Source organism: Python bivittatus, unplaced genomic scaffold, assembly GCF_059951505.1.
Source record: "Python bivittatus isolate LINGU-HERP-01145 unplaced genomic scaffold, Pbiv_v1 ctg000320_np1212, whole genome shotgun sequence".
Taxonomy (NCBI): Eukaryota; Metazoa; Chordata; class Lepidosauria; order Squamata; family Pythonidae; genus Python; species Python bivittatus.
The window spans coordinates 7,580,360-7,588,379 of record NW_028277052.1 but is presented as its reverse complement, the minus strand read 5'-3'; positions in this window follow the sequence as shown (position 1 = coordinate 7,588,379).

The window sequence follows — 8,020 nt, the reverse complement described above, 5'->3', positions numbered from 1 at the left end:
AGAAGTCTAAGTGGGAAGTCCAGGGGCAAGAGGAGATGATTCTGCAACCAAGATTAAGTCTCGGGTCTTCCTAAACCTTCGTATGTAGAGTGGGTTGTTGCAACCTGTTCTTATCCCAGATAGTCTTCTTCAAATGAGCACTGATTGAGTCCCCAAAGTTGGCTCGTCAAGCAACAGTGACAGACTGTTGCCAAAGCCGCAGGCTGCAGGCTGACAAATCACTCTCGCCCGAGATAGGGCGATGATTAAAAAGAATAATGAGGATGTGGTGAGTTTGGGTATTAATGAAAAGAGAGACTTCTTATGGAACACTAGGGAAACTGTTAAAGGAAGCAAGTGGGAATGAGGGCTAAAATAACAGCAACTTGCTTCAAGATGAAAAGCAAATCAACAAATCCCAGGCATGCTTAATAGTAAATGGGAATGGAAACTGGCAATCAAATTTGGATGCAGAATTAATGGGTATTTAAATATTTACACCCTTAGTTAAGTGCAACAAAAACTGTCAGGTTACAGAATGGAGTCTGGCAAAACAAAAGAGAAGAACTTCCTGGGAAGTTTGCTGGGCTGTAGATCGACACCAAACTTCAATAACCTTGCTCGGTTTTGGTTAAGAATTTTACAATGTCTTTGAAGACATCTCAGAAGTTTCATTATACTGGTGCTCCAGGCCCTGGACTGGCTTCCTATTAGCACCTTCCGGGTGCTATTTAAGCTAAAAAGCCCTAGCTTAGGGTTTACCCTAAGCTATCAGGGTATCTGAATAACTGCATTCTCCAGCCAGGATTGACTTCTTTGGTCTGCACATTACAGGAGAAACTACTTGTGGGACCACTTCATTGTGAAGTTGGGAGAGAGGGGCTGAGGGTTGAGACCTACAGGTGCTGTTTTTTGAGGGCTGGGCCTTTGTTTTGGGGCAGCCTCACAGTGGACATCAGACTGGCTTCCACATTTTTGGCCTTCCTGAATGGCCTTCCAGTTGTTTTGGAGGTCCTATGGTGACTGAGATGACACTGATGAATTATTGATGTTTCTTCCTGTGTTTCTGAATTGGTATTTGGTTTTATTAGGCATTTTATGTATTTCTACTGTGGATGTTGAATTGTCTCATTCTTGTGTCCGTTGGTGGTGAACTGCTGAGAGTCTGGTGGATGGGGTTGGGTACAAATGGAAGGAAGGAATCCTCCTGAAGGCAATCATCTGTTTGGGACTGACTCTTTCTGACACACTTTGTTCTTTAAAGCATAGAAACTTGTATGTGAATTGTGCATCCCAAGCGTTAGTATCATTTCTGTTCTCAGGCTGTTTCCTCATGATTACATCGATTTATTTATTTATTTGCAAGGATTATTGATAATCCTTGCCAGGAAGGGGGATGCTATTATTTGCAGACAAACATTTCTAGGCATCCGGCAGCTGAAACCTGCATGAGCCTACTGTTTTATTCCAAAGAGCTCTATTAATCCAGAAAATTATCTCCGGCTTTTTCTCTTTTTTAATCTTCGCTTTTTGCCTTAAAAAAAAATGTTTGTCTCTTTTCCCACAAAATCAATAACTAACGCTATGCATAATAACAGCGGCTTTGTCTGTACCGTCTTGGCTTCTGGAGTGCTTCTCAGAGCTCTGTTTTGCCAGTAACAAGTCTGTTTGCTATTCATTAGCCAAGTGAATGGAGAATTATGCAGATCATAATAGCAGCAGGGACCTAACCACATTTTGTCAATTGGATCCTCTTTGCTAATCCTCTCTCATAGAGGGTTTATGGTTTAATAAACTGCATTCCAGCCCTTGGAAAGTGGAGACTTGCTGGGTTAAAAAGCAGTTGAGGCACAACAACACTGCAGTGTGGAAAACAGAATTCCCATCGGATTTGGGGTTCAATTTCTGTGTATTTTTAAAACGAAGATGCCCGCTGATTGTTTGTTTGTTTTTCTTACAGTTTCATCTTCTCTGGATAAGCGTGCATTTCACATACAGGGTTTGGAGTGTGTGTGCTGGGGATAGGCAATTTATTTTTCTTGCTTTTGGAAATGCTGCTGTGCTAGGAAAAGACTTCCAAGGGGTGCTTCTGATTGTGTGCATATCTGATCCATAATCTCTAAGTAGCTCAACTCTTGGCATGAACCACCTTGGGAAGATGCTGTATGGATTCCATCACTGGCCCCTTCCTTGGGAATTGTGGCAGGATGTAGGTTAATAGTTTAAAGTTGCCCTTAATTTCCTGTTCAGACTTAAGCCATGATTTGGGCCAGTAGCAGATTACCTATGGAGCTGCTGTTCTTAGAGTTGCCCAGCCTAAGTGGATAAAAACGTCTTAACGCTGCAATTTTATTACAGTGTTATTACAACCAAGAAAAGGATTGTGAGATTTTCTGCTCTGGGTGTCCAGATAACTTGCTTAGCCTTGGTATAATGCAGTCTGATATGAAAGAATGGATTTCTTTATGGTTTATCTAAGTTCAGACAGTAATATGTGTATATAAGTACTGTAGGCCCTATGAGGGTCCCAAGCTAAAAACGTTATGGGGACGATATACTTGTTCATTCTAAAAACGTATCACTGTTGTTACACTTATTTTGGTCCAAATTTCAGTATCATCTATTCTAGTCTTCCCAAACTGATGTGCTCAAGAAATGTTGGAACTACAATCCCCTGACTAATGCTGTTGCCTAGACCTTCTGGGGGTCCCAAGGCTTCTGGAGTCCAAGACCAACACAGTCACCTTAACTGATTATTTAAGTTGTGGCTCTCTAGATAGAAGTGGACTGCAGTTCCAGTGATCCCTCATTGCTGGCCATCACCATTGGCAGCTGGGATGGGCATTCAAGGATGACTGGAGAACCACACCTTGCCCATTTAAGGAGACATCGCAATAACTGAACTTGGTAGCTGTGTCCTGGAAGTCAAGGACTTATTCTCTGAGCAGTGATGACTGCTCAGTGACTCTTCTAGAATGGGACCAACAGAAAGCATCAGATTCCCAAGCATCGTTCACTTCTCCTGTCTTTGCATTGTATTATTGTGTCACATCTTTGCAGATTTCAGTTCTTCAAACATTGCTAATGCCTCATTAGTAAATAAATTTGCTGCATTTGGAGTAATGGCGCATGTGAATTGAATGCGTTCACACCACAAAGGCTCCCTAAACATCCAATGTGCAAAAACTGGAATAGCCATAGTGATGGATGTATCATGCGAAAATATCCAGGCACTAATTGAAGGTGGTTTCAACAGAATATTCAATTAATGTTCTCTTTTTATTTGCAGACGCTCCATAGAGCGGCTGCATTGTCTCTTGAGAATCTGTGTTACCATGCATCAAATAGATGAAAATGAGCTGCTTTATGGCCTTCTAATTGAAAATGGATGCACTAATAGTATTAAGATCTTCATGAGGTGGCAGAAATGGTGCTATAGTGAAAGAGGAATGGAAGATTACTATCACCGTCATCTAACCGCATTCATATCATTAAAATGAAATGTTGTTGTGAAGGTTGGTTTGGAAGCTTGTGTGCTCTTCTTAGTCTGAGTGAGCTTGGATGAATATCTAGGGAGGGAGGAAGGGAGGGGAAAAATGTAATTCCAGCTTTGTTAAGTGAAAATCATGCACAATTCTAGAATCAGAAAGATGGAGATGCCCTTGCTAGGACTGGCCATACCATAGGCAAAGTGAGACTGTTACCTCAGGCTACAGAGGTTGAGAAAGGGCAGCAGGACAGTGGAGGAACAGTTATATCCTCATTCCAAACCTTGCTTCCAGATGTGGTAGAATCTGTTTGCCCTGTCTGCTGAAAAATATCATTTGCCCTGAAGAAAGATTCCAGTGTCACCCTGGACCACCTCTGGTTTTGGCAGGTCATCTACTCATAATTCCATACTCAGTGCATGGAATATGGTGCTAGAATGCCCCAAGCAGTGACCACCCACTCCTGCTTGCCTGTCTTAGAAAGGGAGAGTCCACCAATTTTCTCAGCAAGTGGTTCCATAGCTGAACTAGTCATATCAAGAAGTTTATCAGCACATTCAACCAATATTTTACTCCACCTGCAGATCTCATCCTGTCCACTGGGACATCAAAGCAGGCAAACCAGGAACACAACCAAACCAGGTTTGATCACATGGGTTGGTATCTTCATTCTTTCTAACAACCAGGTCTGTATGAAGCTGTAATGGGGTTCACATATTGTCATGGTTTATTGAATCATGGATGAGTTTATGGAACATGCTAAACCATAAACCCCAGTTTATAAACCTGGCTTTACATGAGATACTAAGCAAACGAACCATATGATGCCAAGAGACAGCCTTTCATCTCTGGAGAGAAAAGCAATTTTTTAAATAAGAACGTGGATCTCCATCTGTCAAGATCTGGGAAAGACTTTCATTCCCTACTCTTTTCCCTAATTTTATGCTATCTATATAGCTTCTAATTGTAAGTAGGAAACTCTACTGGCTAGAAAGCAGGTTATAAATCTAACAAAGAAATAAGCAGCTGAAGTCCATCTGTCTGCTGATTGCTTAAAAGATGTCAAGAGGAATGCTTATAATGATGGCTAAAGTTATTCATTTTATATAAAATAATTTCATAAAGGAAGAGGAATTCTAAATGACATTAGGATGTATTTTTTGAAATCAGAATTGATTTATAACCTACAGGAATCAACCATTTTATTTAAATTACCTCTGAAAGAATTAACGTTTTGAATAGAGTGAGGAAGTATCTTGGTTGGTTGAACTTAGTAATTAGTTGTGGTTCTTATTTCTTTGATAACAAAAAGCAGAAATTGAATGTATTTTGGGTGCTTTCAGACAGGAGACTTCCAGCAAGAACAATCAAAAGGCATGGTGTAGTTATTTCATCTTTGTTTAACAGATTGTCACTGGTAAGAAAAAAGAAAACTTGTTGAGAAAACACTGGAGGATGCTACAATATGTGGAAAGGAGTGTGCCCTCCATTGCTCTATTATTTCCAAGGAAATGTTCCAACAAATGAGCAAACAGTTCCAACGGCTTAAAATGAGCATCTCTATTATATCTATAAGTTCCAGAGAGAACACTGTACAGTTAGCACCACTCAGTAAGTACATGAACACAATTGCAATACAGGAAAGAAAACGTAGGAAATCTAGTGATAATTGCATTATAACAATGGCCATTCAGAAATCCTTGGATGTCACTAGCAGTCTTCTTGCCTGCCTCTCTGCTGAAGTCACAGGAAATTGTTTGGATTGTCGCTTGACTACTTCTTATATAATCTCCTTTTGCAGATTGTTGGCTTTGTAGTGGCTGACTTTTTTTTTTTTTTTTAATGTGCCTTCATGTTAGTCTTGACTCCTGGCGGCTGCCTGGACAAGTCCCAGCAGTTTTCTTGGCAAAATTTCGGAAGTGGTTTGCCATTGCCCGCTTCCTAGGGCTGAGAGAGAGGGACTGGCCAAGGTCACCCAGCTGGCTTTGTGCCCAAGGCAGGACTAGAACTCACTGTCTTCTAGTTTCTAGCCTGGTGCTTTCACCACTACACCAAGCTGGCTCTCCTGTTGACACAGTCTGTCATTTTCTTTATGTCTGGAGTTTTTAAATGGGGACCAATTACTTGAATCTCTGTCCAGTCTGAAATGCCTGACATAGGTTGAGTAATTCTGTGCCAACTGGGTGTAGAAAATACAAAATTTGTGCTGCATGGCTTTTGGAGAAATAAAGGAAGTTGTTTCCTCCAGCCAGTCTTTTGATAATTGCATTTCCAAAGTGCTTCCTTAGATTGGGCAGGTGGTCTTCCTGCTAAGCCTCTTGTCATTCTTGATTTGCATGGTGACATCTCAGCCCCTTGCTTGCAGAAGCAGCTTGGAGAACAGATGCTGACTGCACCGCCCGGTCTGCAGAAAAGCACTCTGGTGTGTGCTGAGTCACACAGACTTTGATCGCTTTTGGGAGGACCAGCTGCCAGCGTGAATAGGAAGAGGTGAATTGGGGGAGGAAATTTCCAAACCCTATGGCTTGGTGCTACCGACCATACACACGCATGGCAAAGGAATGTTGTATATTTAAGCTGCGGAATGCCATGGTTAAGACCTGCAAAATTCCTTTCTCTGTCTTTATTTATTTATTTATATTTCTTTAGATATCAAATTGGTCACCACCCATCTCATTAAAATGACTCGGGGAAGTTTACAAAGCAGTTAAAATCAATTAAAATTACAGTATAAAATAATCCTAAATAAATGGAAAATAAATATAATCCAAGGATAAATGTTAGAATTGGCAGTCACTCAGGGAGCATCATCAAGGCTCTAGCCATCCCCAGGATTGGGCAAGATGGTTATCACCCCACGCAAGGTGGCAGAGCCAGGTCTTCAATCCTTTCTGGAAGGCGGGGAGGGTAGGGGCCTGCCGCACCTCCGGGGGGGAGAATATTCCAAAGGGGGACAACGGCAGAGAAGGCTCTCCTCCTGGGCCCCACCAGCTGCATCCTCTCGCTGATGGGGTCTGCAACATGCCCTCTCTGCCAGACTGGGTGGGACGGGTTGATGTGACAGGGGTGAGATGGTCCCTCAGGTAACCTGGCCCCATGCCATGTAGGGCTTTAAAGGTGATAATCAACACTTTGAATTGGACCCGGAAGCAGACTGGGATCCAATGCAGCTTGATCAATAAAGGTGTTATATGTGCCGTTCTTGGGGCACCCAAGATTGTCCGCGTGGCTGCATTTTGAACCAGCTGTAGCTTCTGGATACTCTTCAAAGGTAGCCCCATCTAGAGTGCATTGCAATAGTCTAGCCGAGAGATGACCAGGGCATGAGTGACTGACCAGAGAGCCTCCTGATCCAGGAAAGGGCATAACAGGTGTACCACAAGAAGGTGGGCAAAGGCCCTCCTGGCCATGACTGCCACCTGCTCCTTGAGCAGGAGTTGTGAGTTCAGGAGGACCCCCAGATTACGCACCGGGTCTGTCTGGGGCAGTGTAACCCCGTCCAAAACCAAGGATGGTAAATCCTTGGATACAGAGGAGCCTCCAATCCATAGCCACTCCATCTTACCAGGGTTCAGCTGAAGCCTGTGGCACCCCATCCAGACCCCCACAGTCTTCTTGCAATGCTGTTAAAAGAAGTTAAAGAAGGGCCCTTGAAATGGCCTCTCCAAATTATACTGTAATTGGGAAAAAGGGCAATCCGAATGAGCAAGGGGAAGAAGACAAAGGGGCCCAACTGTAGGAAGACCAGGAAGATGATTGAGTCATTGCTTCTTTAGATCATTTACTAGACCTAACATTGCTTGGGATCACTCTGATTTTCAGCAAAGCTGAAAACCAAGCATTAAAATAATATACATACATACATGCATATATTCTCTCTCCCTCTTGCTGAGTTTACAACGCACTCAGCCTTGGTTTACTCGACAATGGTTTGATGAATAAATTACAATTGTTTAGATTTACACAGTACTCTAAGCGTCACATATTTTATCATTTCAAGTGTGTGAATCGAGCTACTGTCTCCATCTGTGCCTTTGTTACCCATTCCATATACACACAAATGTCACTGATCTAGTGTTGTGCAAACAAATTACACATTTTTCCATAGTTCTCATTCAATTTTTCTACAGTACACCTTTGATTTGATGAAAGAGTTGCTTTGAATCTGATCTGATTCAAACGATAGTCCCTAATCTTTACTTATGATGTGGACTGCAGATGTGTGTGAAAGTCCTTGTCATTCATGGTATAACAATCTTTCCTATGATCTGCAGTTTCCTTGGCTTCCCAGACTTCTGTTATGTCCCAAAGAAAGTGCATTACTAAGAGAGTATTTCAGATTGGAAACCAATGTCAACCAAGGAAGTTTCAGAGTGATGGAAAGATGTGAACAAGAATAACAACAGCTGTAGCACCCGTTGTCACTTCCAATAATAATGTCAGCTAAAAAAAAAAAAAATCACTCTAAGAGGAAGTGAAAAGAAATTCTCAAGCAACTGGAAATAAGGTGTGAGATGTAGATATAGATATAGGAAGCCACTTTCAGAAGGGAA